Source organism: Pipistrellus kuhlii, unplaced genomic scaffold (genome assembly GCF_014108245.1).
Source record: "Pipistrellus kuhlii isolate mPipKuh1 unplaced genomic scaffold, mPipKuh1.p scaffold_m20_p_3, whole genome shotgun sequence".
In the NCBI taxonomy this organism is placed as follows: Eukaryota; Metazoa; Chordata; class Mammalia; order Chiroptera; family Vespertilionidae; genus Pipistrellus; species Pipistrellus kuhlii.
Window position 1 is genome coordinate 182795398 of NW_023425529.1, and position 18083 is coordinate 182813480.

Sequence of the window (18083 nt, forward strand, 5' to 3'; positions counted from 1 at the left end):
TGGGCTGCTCTCGTGGCCACTGCGTCCCGCACTGAGTCCTGGTCACAGGGCCGGGTGCCGTGCCCTCAGCAGATTTCCCAGTCCCTCAGAAGAGGCCACCGGGGGAAAACTGCCCTCTAACCGACAGGAGGCTCCGGTCAGGGGCGCCTTTGGACGGAGAAAGAGACTAAACAGAAATAAAGTGCTTTGATTATTCTTTTGCATCGAGTATTGAGAAAGTTATTCTTTCCCAGTAACTTCCAAGAGTTTGTAAAACAAAAAAACAAACAAACAATTTGGGAGCGTATCGATGAGTTGTTTTTTTAAATTGAATTTTCTGAAAAATTTTAAAGTATTAGACTTTACAACTCATAAAATCAAGATAAGTGCATTATTCAAGTTTGAAGGGTGACAACTTAAGGTTTGTATAATGCATTTAATGTCTGCACTTGTTAGAGATTACATTTCCGTGACATGTTATTTACTTGTATGGCTTTTCACTTTATGTTAATATTTTATTTATCAGAGCACTCATCCATTGCTCATTTACTCAGCACCTCCTATGAACCAGGCACAAAAATTTCATTTATAATGTTGCAGTTTTACATGTATTTTAAGACTCAAATCCATGTTTAAGCCTTAAGCCACACAGATAATTATTTTCTCTTAAAAATAAAAGTTTTTTACAAACATCCGCTGTTCTATCAGACAACTAATCCCCCCCCGCCCCGAATTATGGCAACGTAATGTCTACCACATAAGCATGATATTTTAAATAAGACTTAAATAGCATTAGAGAAAACACCTTATGATAGGTTGGCAATGTTCACAACATACAGGCACATGGATACCTGATATAAAAAAAAATTGTACTCAACACTGTGGAATAACCTGGAATCCCTTGCTTCATTTAGCCGGTGACCAATTCTATTAGAATGGCTGGTTGTGTCAATAGTGTCCTCACTTTACCCTTCCCAGCCCCGCTCAGCCAGGCCACGCATGCGGGCCACGTCCGTAGCCATGTCCCCTGCTGCATTGGAAGACGGGGTATTACGGCATTGTGCGCCGAGGCTTAAGAAACAGAGACCACAATGGATTCCGCCTCCCTATTCTCTCTCTTCCGTAACCTTTTAAGCTGCTCGCTGCTTCGGTTTCAGAAAGGGTAAAGGAACAGCGATGCGTAAATCACCAGGAAAGAAGGAAGCTGAAAAGGCAAAGGGGCGAAGTGGAGGCAGAATTAAAGCTGCAAAAAGACAAGCCAGATTTCATTGTCTCCCACGCAGGCCTGATGATGGGGTGGGCCTCATGTCCCGGTCCTCTGAACAGTCCTTTCTCTGTGGGTTTTAACCGCCACCAAAGCACTCTGTGACTTTGGGCAAGTTACTTAACCTTTCCACGCCACAAATTCTTCATCTACAAAACTGGATTAATGATTAAATGATTAAAACCGGGTTAATGATCAGGGTTGTGACATTAAATTAAATGGCACACACACTGCCTGGCTGTTGGCGTGCTCATAGTAGGCAACCATAAATCATCCATCCATCTATCTATCTACCTATCTATCTATCTATCTATCTATCTATCATCTATCTATAATAACAAGTCTTGCATTTCAAGAAATAGCAAATCAGTAACGTTTTTAACCTAACTTACTTGAAAGAGTAAAGAAAGATTAAAATTAATAATCATTTTGAGTGTTTAAATGTGACATTCAGAATTAAGTTGGCCCTCTTAATTACCCCTGTAATTATGGAGGCTTCTGAGTTTTATATTTCACGTAATTTCCCCCCCTGCACATTTCAGAGTAGATATAATAAAACCTGAGTGGGTAGCAAGAGTAGTACAGATACATGCATGTAGCTTCAGTTCTATGAGTCCTTATCTGGGCCAAGTTTCTGGTTCCTGTCCTAGCTGGTATCTGCAGACAATCTCGCCCTGTTGAGTGAATGTTGCTTTTAAAATGTGAGTAGATATTATTCCCACTATAGAATCAATCATGCCCGTTCTGGAGTCTTCTGGATCTCACATTTCCTCATTACATGTTAATGGGATGGTGTCTCTGAATATTATCCTGTCTCTAGTATGTCACACTTCTGGCAGGTTGGGACACCTGGTGACAGTCATCTCGGGAAGGAATCACTCGCCATTCCAACTTGTTGATCTGTGGGAGGGCTGAATTCGTTCTCAGAGCAAGACATGCCGTTAAAGGTAGGCGTGCAGGGAACACTGTTCTCTGAAAGCGGAGAAGCCCACAGCGAGAGGAGAAAGAACTGGTCTCTATCATTAAGGAGAAGAGGAAGGAACCACAATTCTTCAAAAATATGAATTACAAGGATGATGTAGTTCAACTCATTATTCAACCACACTACGCTCTGAACATATTTTGCAAGTCAATGGTCGGAGGCGATGAGGACAGTAATTTGCCTATTGGCAAAAGTTGGGATACTTAACGAAACTGAACAGATGTATTTTTCATACATGAGAAGAACAGTACAAATGACTCTGGCATCGAAACTGAGGAACAGAAACAAAACAAAAGCAATCAAACCAGAGATCAAAAAGGAGATGTTTAAAAGGCCGGCCAATCACCGGAAAGCCTTCATCCCGTGCCACGTTTCTCTGTTCTCCCCACGCGAGAGGAGGAACATGAGCAGCTTCCCCCTGCGGGGCCTCCGCCTCCCGCTCACTTCCTGTCCGTGCAGGGAGGCGCCTGCCTCCGAGCACAGGGGAAGGACACAGGAGGTGTTTGCGAGGGGAAAGGGCAACCCTTTCCCGGTCATGTCCCCCCACATCAGCACGGAGAAGACGCACAGCTGTTCTCCTGGTAGAGAGAAAAGACGGAGGGAAGGGCACTGTGCTGGGAGGGAAACTGGCACTAGAAGCAACAGAGGCTTTGAAATCAGTGAAATCACCCAGCAGGGGAGCTCCCTCGGTTTTCTCGGAGGGCTGGGCCCCTCACCCAGCTTGCCCCGCTCCTGGAAGCTGAGTGAGGGCTCGGAGGCCACAGCCAGGATGTGGTGCTTCTGAGTGGCAGACTTCACTCTTCCGCCAAGATCCCCCTGGCACCTGCCACGGAGCACGGGAACGGGAGCAGTTTGACACAAGCCGTAGTCCTGAAAAGGATCAAAACCAGGCCCTCCAGTCGATCCCCAGGGAATGATTTCAATGTTCTAAGTGATGATAAAGATTGTAAGAATCTTCTGACAGGGCTGCCCCTGCTGTGCCCGTTTTTTAAAACGGATTCACTGTCCGCACATCCGGAGCCACGGCTGGGTGCTCCCGTGGAAGCTCCCTGCCGCCCGAAGGGATGCAGGGAGCCTGGACACTGTCCGCAGCTGGTCCCCCAATTCAGTCCAGTTTCCATGTGGGAAACAAAGGTCTTTTGTATCATTTCAAAATGTCCTTTTAAAATGTCCAGACTACAATCATTCATAGGGCCCACATTAAAATAACGGACTTGGTCTTAAACCTCCAAGTCTAAGCTAAATAGTTCATCCTGTCGTTCAATCCACTTTTCCCTTTTCCCATCCTTGGTCACCAGGGGGTCACCGTCCGTTACATCTTCAAAATACACCTCCCTCCAGCTCTCTCTCCTCCCTGCTCCACCTATAATTCCTCCAGAGCTTTCCTCACCCAAGCCTCCCTGTCTAGCGCTCTCTGGCCAGTGTGGGGGGCCTCGGATCGCCCCTCCAGTGTCTGAATTCTGACACAGGGCCAACCAACACCACGGCATCCCGCTTACGTATTACTCTGCTAGGCTGGGAGGCCCCTGGAATTAGAAGCCAAGCTCTGTACCTCTGCAGCACTGGAAACACAGCGAGTGTCAATAAAAGATGAGTGAATGCGTCCAGTCATTGGAACTCAAAGGTTAGCTCCTCTTGTACAACAATTCAACGGGGTTTGGCTGTTGTTGATGTTCTTTTTATTTTACTTTATTTTAAATTTATTTTTAAAATATATTCTATTGATTCCCTACAGAGAGGAAGGGAGAGAGATAGAAAGCCAGAAACATCGATGAGAGAGAAACATTGATCAGCTGCCTCCTGCACACCCCCATTGGGCATGTGCCCGCAACTAAGGTACATAACCTTGATCGGAATCGAACGCCCCAGGCCTTCACCACACCATTGTCAGTGTCCATGGGTTATGCACGTATGCACACAAGTTCTTTGGTGGATCTCTGCTCACCTCCCCCCCCCCCCCCCAGGCAACAGTGGGGGGGAAATGCTGACACTGAGAAAAAGCTGATGAGCAGTCTTGTCACTCCCAAATGTTGCAGGCCGTTTACCAGCGGTAAAAGATCCGACCTCATCATCCTTCCGCACGATTGCCAAGTTTTACTAGTCTGCTTAATGAACAGGGGTCACACGGGTCAGGTAAGGCAGTAATTCTATTTGGGGTGAGTCTGATTAAGTTATATTTACATTATTAACTTTATCCTTACAGTATGAAGATCATTGCTCCCTCCCTTTGTACACTGCATAACCAAGGCAACGCATGTCATCAGCACCGCTGCTGATCACCAGAGTGACTCCTAGTTGAACACGCATCTGTGCAGTTTACATGGTTGATCTGCGAGCCCTGCACGAAATTCATGCACCAGGCCTCTAGAGTCATTTTTATAAAATCTGTGCACTGAGGGGCTGGGGGATCCCCCAGCCTGGCCTGTGCCCTCTCACAGTGCAGGAGGCCCAGGACTGATCGATTGATCACTCCAAAAAGGCAGGCCTCCTCGATGGATTGGTTCAAAGAGGTAGGCTGGAGTGGGGGCGTCCCACCTCTGCAGCAGGCATGGGGCTGCAGGGACCCCAGCAGAAGCCGCACCGAGCAGCCACCAGGTGGCGGAGATGGGACTTCCATGTGAGGTGGTGGGGACTCTCTACCAGGCCCGCCTCTGCTGTGCACGCAGGCGTCTTGTGACAGTGTGATGACCACCGAGGCCATTATCAGTATAGATGGTGAGCACAAGCAGGCCTGTGGGCACAGCTACTTTTCGTGTGTTTGTGAATCAAAATCCACTGAAACTCTTAAGTCCAGCCATTAAATTATAGGCTCATTTGCATACATATTATACATACATACGACCAGGTGAGCTATTCCAGGGATTGCTACTTTCTGTTCTGAAACAGTTTATGTGGAGGATTTTAACTTAAATTTCCTAAAAAAAACAAACCCTCTATGGTCACTGTGGATAATGTCTGAAAGTTGCTCTTTGTAACTAACAGGTGTTGGGTGAGTAGAAGCCGTTAGAGACCTCTAACTGTCTCCCTGTGCCAGTCCGACCCCCATGCGGAGCTGTGACTCTGCAGAAGGGCTTCCACTTCCATTTCCTAAGGAGCTGAATATATACAAAACAAAACACACTGCAAACCCTCAAAAACAACAACAACAACAAAAAAACACACCAAAATTTCTCATCCTCTTTGCCTAGACAAACTCCTCTATAGTCGGTCTAGAGCAGTAGTCAGCAAACTCATTAGTCCACAGAGCCACATATCAACAGGACAACGATTGACATTTCTTTGGAGAGCCACATTTTTTAAACTTCAACTTCTTCTAACGCCACTTCTTCAAAACAGACTCGCCCAGGCTGTGGTAATTTGTGGAAGAGCCACACTCAAGGGGCCAAAGAGCCGCAGGTGGCTCGCGAGCCGCAGTTTGCCGACCACCAGGCTAGATTAAAAGGAGGGGGCATGGGTGTGGGGTCAGTTGGGGTAAAAGGAGTCGTGTGTAAAACCTTAGACAATACAGAAGAGAAGGAGGGGGAGCAGGGTTATGATTAGAGGCTGGAGTCCTCCTTCCGGAGCCCTGCTCTCCGTCCTCCAGGCCGAGGGGTCCGGCCACACTTGACAGATTACAGAAGCCCGAGTCCCTTTATCCTCCCTCGGAGACCGACGCTTCTGAAGGAGAATGCCCATCTTAAAAAGAAAACCCTGTGAGAGGATCTCCAAGGTGAAGAAAATTAAGCAAAGGAAACACTTCAAAAGCAGGCTCGTCAGGCAAAAGGCTGAGCCCCAAGAACCCCCCGGAACAATGGGGCGAGTTTGCCCCCATTCTCCGCCTCCCACCTCAGATCCCCAACACAGGCTGAGGCGAGGCCCCTGATGGGCCAGGACTGGAGGGACTGGGAGACAGGGGGGCCTCCCTGCAGGCCGCGGGCTCCGCCCCCCTCTCCCCGGCAACGCCCCCATCTCCCTGGCAACGCTTTCTGTTTGAAATGCCTGTTTCCAAGTCAGGAATGCGCCTCTGAACAGACTTAATCCCTGAAAGGGTTCTGTTCCGGTCTGTGATCACCATGCTGACGTGCTGGACTGTAACTGCCACCCATGTGTGCACACAACCCACACACGTGCACACACACAGCCACACGCGACCTGGAGGACGTGGGCTGTGCCGAGTGTCCCTGGCCTGTGAGAATCCATTTGGGACGGACTTGGCAATGCTCTCTACCCCCCCCCCCCCCCCAATGGAATTATTCCTGTGTTACTGCCGGGTAAGGTAGGAATTATTCCTATGTTACTGCCGGGTAAGGTACTGCTGGCTGCAAAGTAAGAGAAAAAATCACATCCTCTCTGTTTCTCACTTTGGAAAAGCCAATGGCAGGCTGCTCAGGAATACCATGAGGTGACCCTGAGGCGGAGAGTGCAGGGGAGTGAGTGGGGGAAGAAGGGAGAAACAACCCGAGCAGAGTTGGGTGACTTAGAAGGGCTTCGGGTTGGGCTGTGAACCAAGGCTGGCGGTTGGTGGCTGCTGCTGCTAAGGAAGGTTCCCTGGCTGCATGGAGAGGCATCAGGCCCCTCGCTGGAATCTGCTCTGGGGGTGGGGGGACATATGAGACCCTTGAAATCCTTTGGTCTGGCCCCACCAGGGCAACTACAGGCAGGACTCAAAATTCCATAAATAACACCAAGAAACCTATGGCCTTTCTATACACCAATAGTGAACTTACAGAAAGAGAGACTAAAAAGCAATCCCATTAACCATCGCACCAAAAAAATTAAGATACCTAGGAATAAACTTAACTAAGACCTACATGCAGAAAACTACAGGACACTGAAAAAAGAGATAGAGAAAGATGTAAACAGATGGAAGGACATACCATGTTCATGGATTGGTAGAATCAACATCATTAAAATGTCCATACTACCCAAAGAAATCTATAGGTTCAATGCACTCCCCATTAGAATACCAATGGCATATTTCACAGACCCAGAAAGAATTCTCCAAAAAATTCATCTGGAATAAAAAAAGACCCGGATAGCCACAGCAATCCTGAGAAAGAAGAATAAAGTAGGAGGGATCTCAATACCAGATTTCAAGCTGTATTACAAAGCCACTGTTCTCTAGAACCTTTTTTCATAACCACACACATTTCTATTAAGTGAGTTATAGGAAGCGAATGATGTGATAAATACCCAAATGGCCCTTGGCAGGAAAAAGGGTCCCCACCCCCGGGCTAGAAACGCCTGAGGTGGGAATGTTGACCCTATGCCGTACATCAGCCATCCCTGGAGCAGAACCCCTTAGTCCGGTGAGGAATCGAAGAATGCCACTGTCACCTGTCCATCCGCTGGCCCACAAGGTGCCTACTCCCCCGCAGAGGGGCAGTGGCCTGGAGGCAGGGAGGTCCTAAGTCTCACTCAGAGTAACAGCCGCCTGTCAGAGCTGAGTCTATCCTAAAGTCGGGCTTTGCTTCAAGTTCCTAAAATTCCCGTGTTTCTGGAAATGGTGGGAATCTAAAGGCCCAACGTGCTTTTCTAAAACAAGAGGGGCTGGTCAGGAGGAATGCTGACTGGGGGGCAGGTAGGTCTCTTCTATTCCAATCAGATATGGGAGACTTTGTGTGTGTGTGTGTGTGTGTGTGTGTGTGTGTGTGTTTTATGGAGATGGCAAAGAAAACTGCTCACGTGGCTACTATAAAGCATCTACTTCTTCTCTACCCTTTGATAGCTATAACATCCCCTAGAATATTGTATATTGACGTTATGTGAGTTTAAAATAACCTTTTGGTTTCCTCCATGATGTGAAAAATAGAGAATTTAGTTCAACTCTGAGCAAGAGGCCATCTTCTTTCAGAGGAATGGCTCTCTAACCGGAACGTCCCAACCCACATGGAGAGGGGCTGGTCCTGAGCCCTGTCCGCACTGGCATCCATGGGCCTGGATGAATCCAGCACTAGCAACCACCTCTGGTTGTCATGGAGACTGGATCATGGAGAAAGGGAAAGTGAATGCTCAATAACTGGTGGACCAGGAAAAGAAGATGAAGAAGGAACCAGGGGAAGAAATCCAAAGGCTAAAACATGGGGTAGGTTTTATACAAGGGAAAGAGCTCAGATTCACCATTCTATTTGGAAGAAGTGTTATTGGTTAACACTTAATAAAAGTGAATTCACATTCATGGTATCCTATGAATAACTTATCAGTGAAAAAGCACATTGAGAAAAAGGATCTATAATGTAGTTTAGAAATAAATCTATGAAACATTGTGTTCCACTTCCCATGACCAACAAATCCAAGAAAACCTGGAACCAAGGGCTCCCGCAGGTTCTGGGCTGAAGAGGGGAGGTGTTTGCAGAGCAAACGCAGACCCTGGTCTTGTTCTCTGCTTTCCCCAGAGTCTCTGTTCCACTGAACAAACAGGCAGGTGCAGCAGCCACGGGTCAGGATCCCTGCTTGCTCACGAGAATTAATCCCAGGGGGAAGATCCAGAAATGGAAGAGGAGATGTGTATTTGGTAAAAATGTATATATTCAATATTTGGAAAACTAACATATAGGAATAATTCCATGGGATCATGAAGATTAGGCATCCTATATTATAATCACTAGAGGCCCGGTGCACGAAATTTGTGCACTTGCAGGGGGAGGGGGAGGCTCTCCGCCCAGCCTGAACCCTCTCACAGTCCAGGACTCCTTGCTCCTTACCACCCTTACTGCTTGGCTCACTGCATCTGCCCCTTGTGGGGAGGGACCTTGGGAGGGCTCCTGGACATGTCCAGCCTGTCTTGCTCAGTCCCTATTGGCCAGACCCCAGCAGCAAGATAACCTACTGGTCAGAGCATCTGCCCCCTGGTGGTCACTGCATGAGTGGTCTTAGCATATTATTAGCATAGTACACTCTGATTGGTTGAACAGCCAACTGGATGACCAGACACTTAGCAGATTAGGCTTTTACTATACAGGATGTGATGGAATCACAGCTCTGTGACTAAAACTTAGCTAAGGAATACGCCTATCTGCTGCAGGGCAACGACTCCCCATTGCTTCTTATTTCTTCTGAGACATAAAGTTAGAACATCAACCCTGAGGGGACTTAGAAGAGGGTCAGCACCCGATGTCACCGCTCTCTCCTGCTGGTCCTGATGCCTATGGGGAGCTCCTGATGGGACCCACCTCCTGCTGGGAGCTCCTGAGGGGACCCACCTCCTGCTCAGTGAGGACGGTGATGCTTGGAGGGGTCCAGAGATGGCTGCCATCCACGCAGATCAGAGCTAATTGCACACTGCGTGAAAGCCGTCTCATCTACCCCCTGGCTCCCGTCACCATCTCTCTAATGATCACGTCCAAGTGTATGCCTGCAGCCCTGACACTTCCCTGGAGCTACTCAGCTGTCCGTCTAGCTGCTTCTTTGCTAGCTCCACTTGGATGCTGCGAAATGCTTCATTCTCACTGTGTTCAAACAGCACTCCTGGCCTTCTCCCCGCCCCCAAACTCTGCCCTTGTCCTGTGCGCTCCGAATGAGAAAACGGCACCTGCCCACCCCCTTGTGTGAACCGTAGTGGAGGTGTCACCTGGGAAATCCACGCGCCCCCCCACCCCTCACTCCTCTAAGCAGTCTACCTTGCTATCTGCCCATAACTACCTTGTACACCGACCGCTTTGCTCCATCCCCACTTCCACCCCTTTGCACTCTCCAATGTGTTCTTCTACAGTGTAGACAAGGAATAACTCAAACACGAACGGAGCCCAATCCTTCTTCAAGGCCCAGCACTCTTTCCTGTTTTTGGCTCAAGATCCAAACCCTGGGACCCTGCCCACCACGGCCTTAGGCTCCGGGGTGTTGCAGCCTCTGTTCTGTCTCTCCATTCCTCCAGGTGCTGGCTCCCTCCTGCTCCCTGTGCACATCCCTGCCCTTCTGTGATCGCTTCCTCCTCTGCCTCCTCTGCCTCCTCTGCCGCCTCCGCCCTGGTTTTGTCCACACACCCTTCGCCACTCAGCGCTGGGGACAGCGCCTGGGGTGAGCCCCCTCCATGGCGACACAGGTATTGGGGAGACATTTCACAGGCAGGCCTGTTGGATGAGAGGCCCCTTCAGGGCGGGGACCTTGTCTGGCCTGGCTGAGCTCTGTGTTCTCAGCACTTAGTGAAATGCCTCGTGCTCCGAGCACTCCGTACATCTCATACACAATGCCCGTTCACCACACATTCTGGAGACCTTTGGCAAAATAGGCTTGTTTTGGCCCAGGACAGTCTATTGCTCCAATCTGCCAAATGAAGGGCATGGCCTACCTGCACGACATGAGCATTTTGAAGAGGTCCATGGAGACGTTCACATCGGAGGCATGCACCTCTCCGTTTAACATTCAAATGCCAGGCAGCCCCGCAGGAGAAGGACAGCTAAACAAAGCGAATGGGAGGTGCTTGGAAGCTCCCCGTGTGGAAACTGGGAGCCACTGGGATGGTTAGAAACAGCACGTGCCCCACGACGGCCAAGGCACGGCAAGACGGGCCGGCTACATTCCCAGACCTTCAGAGGACACGCCTGTGTCCTGGGAAACCTCAGAGGGCACTGCAGCATGCAACACACCAGACAGGCACACAGGATGCGCATGCGGCCAATGCACAGCCACATGAAGTCTCCAGTCATGGCTTTATCATTAAGCACCAGCAGAAATGCAGTTACTGGAGGCAGCGGGACTGCGCGGGGACAGGGTCCCGGAGGAGCCTGGAACCAAGGCGAACAGGGTCCGTGCTGGGGAGACGGGGAGGGTCCGCATGTGGGGTGCGGGTTTGCAGGAGCAGAGGGGGGGGGAAGAGGAGAAGCAGGCAGCTGAGGAGGGCACGGTAAGTCCACCGCTTCCGAGACCAACGCTGACAATTTGGTTTAAGAGAAATGCACGCAGACAGATGGAGCAGCTGGTGCCAACCACGGGTGCATGCTCCTACGTGCACACTTACAGCCCACAGGGCACAGAGCCCGGCCAAGCGGAGCGACAGCCCGCGCTGCTCAGGAGGCGAGCTGAGGCCCGGGCTTCCAGCCTGGCTCCGGGGAGAGAGGAGAGCCCACGGCCGCGGAGATGGACGGGAGAGCCGCACGGGCTGCCGCGAGCAGGCCCAGGGGAGCCTGGGAGGCCGAAACAAAACCGGTGTCCTCGCAGCCAGGAAGTGGTGGGTCTGTGTAGAAGCTTCTGGAACATGTTATCCATGCTGTACTCCTTTCTAACCGAAACACATCCCCAGCTGCATTTCTGCCTTCCGTGCCTCTGGACCCTCCTTCACAGCATCTCCCTCCCCAGTGACCAGCTCTCAGGGCACAGTCCCTGGACACACGGGCACTCAGCAAGCGGGGGGCGGTGAGGTCCCTGATAGACAGGGGAAGAGGGAGCCACTCCACTGAAGAAACAAACAAACAAATGAAACCTCATAACGAAGCGAGTCCAGCGGAAGCTCTCGGAGACCAGAAGAGGCCGAGGTGACCCTGCCAAGCTTGGGGGATCAGCAGCAGCGACTCCACAGGACCTCACCCCCCGAGGGGGCAGGCCGCCCGGGCTAAGGAGCAAAGCCCAAAGCAACCCCAAGCGTTTCCAAACGGACAGGGTTCCCCAAGTCATCAGAGCAGGGAACGGGCGGGAGCCCAGCCCGAAGGCCCGCACAATCACTGCTGCTCGTGTTCTCAGCAACATGATGTTGTTGTTGTTGTTTTTCCTTTGTTGGCAGGAGGACAGCCAGGATGCGATCGGGATCCTCTGACCCACTAGGGATGGCACCTGCTGCCGGGAGACCTCCCAGGGTCGCTGGCGAGGCCCCTGGAGCTGGCAGCAGGCAGCCTCCGGCAGCTGTCAGCTCAGATGCCACATCCCCATCCAGTGGCCTGGCCCTGCTGCTGGAATGGGTCACCTGGTACAAGAAAGACTCAGAGGATGTACATTTTCTCAGGACAACTTATACACCTCAGCCAGCGCCTCCTGGCCTGTGCCACTGACGCTGGCTGCCCTGCAGTGACAAGCGACAGCCTTGACCGAGCCAGAAGCCAAGCGTGCGGGACGGAGAAAATAAAAGCTGCAGTAACAATGGTGAGTGTGCAAATCTATCGTCAGGACAAACACACGGTGCCTGTTTGTGGCACTTATTTACCCTCCTGCCGAACGGCATTCTCCTTCGCCGGGAAGAGAACACGCTGTCCAGAAACACTGCTCACGCGCACTCCGGTGGCGGCGGCTGTGTGCCAGGCACTGCTCACCTGTTTTACAGAGATTAGCAGATCCTAAGTCATCCCCACCTTAGTTCTGAGAGGGGGTGATATTATTATTAACACTAGAGGCCCTGTGCATGAAACTCATGCATAGGGGTGGGGGTCCCCTCAGCCAGCCTGCACCCTCTCCAATCAGGACCCCTCAGGAAATGTCTGACTGCTGGCAGTCGGATATCCCTCTCACAATCCGGGCCACTGGCTCCTAATGCTCACCTGCCAGCCTGCCTGATTGCCCCCGGCTGCCCCCCATGCTGGCCTGGTTGCACCTAATTACCTCCTTCTCCCCCCACTCTCCCCGAATGCCTGCTCACCCCACGCAGCCTGTGTGTGGTCATTTGGCAGCCCCACGCTGACCCTCCTGCCTGCTTGGTCACCCCACTCAGCTTGTTCGGTCGTCCGTTCAGTTGCTATGGTCATTTAGGCTTTTGTATATATAGATATTATAATATAGAACAACTTATTATGGAGCAAATGCCATCATAACAAAAATCTTCATACACATTATAAAGATTTAGAGCCATACAAGCTCTGCTATATAGTTTAGAAATATACGCTAACACAAAATAAAACACCGCCCAGTTAAGAGTCACGTGAGAGATTGTAAAAATAATACGAGGTTCTCTCTTTTGCCCAAACCCTGTCGCATTCAGTATTGTGTCTGCTGTCGAGTCTACTCAGAACAGTTCTTTCAAAAAAAGTATGAAATACCAGGAAGAATTTCAGGGCAAATAACAGTATTTGCCCCAATACATACTGGGGATAGTGAGGAAAGAGGAAGTACCCAGTCCTACTGAGAGCCTATTTCCATGGGAACGGGAAAGCTTTCCTGTCTGAAAGTCCACCTGATGCCCCGAGGCTGGGCGAACATGGTCGCTGTTTTCCTAGATTCCACCCCACTATCCTTCCGCAAACATGTATTCAAGGCCTGGTGGGCAGTGTGAGGCCATGGGAGCCAGTTACACACCAGAGCAGGCCTGAGTCAGGCAACAGAGCAGACACTTGTTCCAAAGCAGGAATAATTCCCCAAACTTCAGCCTGCTCGAACAGTGAAGAATGGCTATCTCAGGGGATAGACAGATACATATTTATTTATTTACTAAATATGTATTTCATATGTATTTCCATAAATATATATTACTATGTTAACATAAATATGTACACATATATTTAAATCCTCACTTAAAGATGGAGGATCTGTTTCCCATTGATTCTAGGGAGAGTAGGAAGGAGGGGATGAGAGGAGGGAGAGAAAAACATATATGTGACAGTAATACATCGATTGCTTGTCTCCCACAGGCGCCCCAACCGGGGTCTGGATTGGACCTGCAACCTAAGTATGTGCCCTTGACCAGGAATTGAACCCGGGACCCTCCAGTGCACAGGCCAACACTCTAACCACTGCACACACCTATATGCATAGAAAGTAAAAAGAAAGGCCCTTTTTGTTATGTGCACATCTTTAAAACGATGATCACTGTGACAGCAATGACTGCCCCACTTCCATTCCTAATCAATTCAGCTACAAGTAGAAAACATGACCTGCTCTCCCTTTGCAAGCCAGTGATTCTGTTCCCTCAACCCCCACGCACCCCAATCGCTCTCTGTGTTAGCGCTTACAAATCTGACTTCTGTATAGTGCTCTCAGTCCAGGGCGATCATGTAATTTATTACCCCATGGAGCGTGAAAGCTGGTGTTAGCAATGGTGCCAGGCCAGCAGGTGTCCGCGGGCACGGGCCAGGGAAAGCCGGCTCTGTCGCCAACGTGCCAGACCACGTCCTGCGCCAGCAGCCCAGGCAAACCCTGCGCAGTGACTGCCCCCTCGCTTGGCCTCCCTCAAAAGAATCCATTTTCCCAGCCACCCTCCTGCCAGGAAGGAAATGAAACAGAACACTTGTTCAGCCACTCACTACGTCACCCTGGGCAAGTCATTCCATGTCTGTGGACCTTGTGTTTCAGGATCCCGCAGGACTGAGTCCTGCCTCCATTTGTCATCATCTCTGCATCCTTAGGGGGTCTACTTCCTCCTTCTACACAGCAGGCTCCTCACCTGCAAAATGGGAGCTGTAACAGCACCTCCCTCGTGGGTTTGGGGGGAAAACGGGTACAACAAGGAACTCCAGGAACCACGGTTAGCCGCACAGAGTACTGCATTACTTCCTCTCTCCAATCAGGTTTAAAAACTCTGCAGATGGAAACCAGAGTAGGACCCTCACCTGACAGGTCCCTCCCTTGGCAGCCTTGCTTTCTGCTTTGCACGTGACTTTCTCAAAGCCAAGCCAGGACGGTCCTGCCAGCCCTACGCCCCGAGTCCTATTTCTCAATATCTCGCCTAGGCATGGTCCTCTCGGGAGGAAATGCCATTGTCCTTAGATGATCCCATCGGCGCTGTGGCATCAGCTCGGGGCATCCCCTGCAGAACTTTCCCTGGCTCCTGCAAGCCGGCTGGGGCTCCCGCTCTGACCTTCCCAGGTCGCTAGGCAAGTTCCGGTCGGCGCACTGCTACAGCTGCAGGGCTGTTATGATGTCATCGTCCATCATCTCCCCAACCAAACTTCAAGTTCTGTGACGCTTCTCATGCGTCTTTCGGAGCACACTGCACCCAGCGGGTCAGGAAGCGAATACGAAGGAATGACTGAGCCAGCACGTCATACGTGCTCCTGAGTCACGCCAAGCACTTCACGTGGTGTTACACACACTGTGAGGACTCAGTCAATAACTGCTTAGTGCCTCCTGGGTTATCAGACAGTAACATACCAACGAAAAGACAACCTTTTACGTGAAGAAACAAAAGGCTTGTATTTCAGAATTCAAGTACTCTTTCCAGGCCGGGAACCAATTCCAGCATGTAATAATTACAAGAGTTCCATCAGAAGGTTGATGGGACTTGGACGGCTCAACAAGGGTGAGCCACATATATAGTTTACCTGTTGGAAATGGCTAAACGGCACTTCCCCCAGATCTGAATAGGATTGTCTGCTGCCAGACAGCTCAGGGCATTTTAGTGCCTCCTGCTGGCCAAACACCTGAACAGCTGGTAGGCTATTCCCCAAACTGACGATGCTTCTGTAAACCCTTTGAAACCTTACCCCTTGAAGTGTATTATCTTCACCTTGCCTTAGGACAAATTGTGCTAATAAAAGCAAGGGTCCTAGACAAGGAGGTAGTCTTCAGTTCCTTTAGCTGGAGATCCTATGACCCCAATGCCTTTCAAAATTGTCTTTCGACTTTGGACTTCCTCTTGAATCTACGCATCAGCCCCTTTCTCCAGGTTGCTGAACCCTTTGTAACGCTGGGACACAAGAACCCCGGCACCAGGGAGTGGGGAGAATTTTTCCGGGTGACCTGAAAAAAATGTCTGTGGAAGAGATGTGATCCGAAGAGTTGCCTGCAGGTCCCTACCCACGAGAGAGGAGGGGTCATCATTCCTGAGTAATTAAAAGCCATATTAGACTCAGGGGTGAAATGCCTCCACAGGGGGCGGGCCACGTCTTCATGATGAAAAGGCAGGGTCCCTGGCACACGATGCCACACACACTACCATGAGGTGTCAGGCCCTGGTGCTCGAACACTTAGGCACATCACCGTGCCGTACCCTCTCGCGCTCAGATCATAATCCCAGGATCGCCTGCGCCCTCAGAACACAGTACCCGGGTGGGTGACAATCTGTGAGATGCATGTACCACCCCCGTCGGGTTTGGCTCCTCGCTGACACAGTCACCACCAGCACCTGCGTCCCCGTAGGCGGCTTGTGTGTGACCTCATCACGCTTCCTTGAGCTCATTAGGTCCATAAGAAACAAATACCTGGAGCCACTATTTCATCTTCAGAGAAAATGGCCATCCCAGGAAGAGGAACACTTACTGCCGTGAGACAGATCTGAGGGTGAGAAGCAGTCACCGCTGTCGCTGCTGCGTTCACTCTTTCGGGCCGCGCGGGGAGCATTCTCCGTGCCGGTCGGAAAGCGGTGACTTACCGAACGGCCCCCTCAGGGCCGGAGAGAGTTAACATGGTAATCAAAGACGCGCCATTCGCTCCTCATCAACTAATCAAGCTCAGTAAAATTTTTATTGAAATGCCTCTGATACTGTTCAGCTGAAGCTTAAATTGAAAAACAGAGAATCATTTGGCTGGGAATGCGGCGGTGTGGATATTACCACCGACTCAGCCAGGAGAGAACGGCAGGTCCCACGGCAGACAGACGGCCATAAACAACCATGCCTGCAACGATGGGCGCCAGCACCAATGCCACCACAGTTCCCGAGTGCCCATTATGTGCCCATCACTGGCCCAGGCCGGATCCCCAAAACAGTGGGTTTCATTGCCAGAAACATGGTGCCGAGAGTTGATCGGGGCTGAGCCATGACCACGAGGCAGGTTTGTCGGGTTATCGCAGCCTACGATGACTTTGTTACAGACCAAACTGCTTCTCAGTGCATGGAGACCACGTGTTTAGCTCCCTAGCGATCCAAATGACCTCGAACATGATGGACAGTTGAGTCATCGGATGGGGTTAGAGCTGATTGTTCCCTGGTTTCGGACAGGAGAGCCACCACAGCAGCCTGCGAGGGTCTCCTTAGCGAGGCCTGTCTGTGCGATGGCCCCGCTGGACCCTGGGAGCCCGGGTTTGGGGAGAGTTCCCTGAGCAGATCATCCAGGCGGGGTGGTGCGGGCCCTGGCCCCACCACAGTCGGTCTCTACCTTGCAGAGCCATGAGCAGCAGCAGCCACCAGCTCCTTGTACGCAGCTGTAGGGTGTGGAGGGCCAGGTGTGCGGGTCTTTGTGACGTCAACTTGAACATTTCAGTTTCCCATCATGGCCCATGTATGTCTCCATCACTGCCTTTTACTTTCTTCTGGACCTCATTTTTTAAGGCTAAAAATCGTTTTCCTTATTTATAAGGATACACTAATAGCTCACTTATCATACTGAATGTCTCCCCCTGGACAGCCTTTCCACCTGGGTTTCCCAGTGGCAGGGTCTCCTCCCCGGGCGGTTCTCCTCTGCTCCTCTGACCGCGGTCAGGGTGTCGCTCCGAGGTCCCCGTTCCGCTCCCCTCCATCTGTCCTCCCTCCACAGGTCTCCCATCCAGTCCAACTGCTTCAGGAAAGTCTCCCCCGAGCTTCAACTATAATTCCATCTGACATCTTTCTTGGAACTTTTTAAAATCCTCACCTGAGGATATGTTTCTTTAACAGTATTTTTTTTATTGATTTTTAGAAAGAGAAGAAGGGAGAGAGAGAGAGAAACACTGATGAGAGAGAAACATTACTGACTGACTGCCTCCTTCACACTGCACACTGGGAACTGAGTAATCCAGGCATGAGCTCTGAGTGGGAATCGAACTGGTGACCTCTTGGCTCCCAGGAGGATGCTCAACTACTGAGCCACACCAGCTGGGCTTCTTTCTTTTTTTTTAAGGGACGGGGAGGAGCTGAGGGAGGGGGAGGAGCTGAGGGAGGGGGAGACAGACATTGATTGGCTGTCACCTGTACACACCCTGACCGGGGATTGATTTAGCAACCTGGATATGTGTTCTGACCAGGAATCAAACCTGCAGGACACAAAGTATATGGGACGAAACTCCAACCAACTGAGCCACCTGGCCAGGGATCTTCTGTATTTTTCATA

At 50.7% G+C, this 18083-nt stretch overlaps 1 protein-coding gene across 10 annotated transcripts in view; it reads right to left on the reverse strand.

Moving 5' to 3' along the window:
• The window catches only part of TENM3 (teneurin transmembrane protein 3), a 367962-nt gene that overhangs the window by 165634 nt on the left and 184245 nt on the right, over positions 1-18083 (reverse strand). The gene's annotated exons all lie outside the window — the stretch shown is intronic.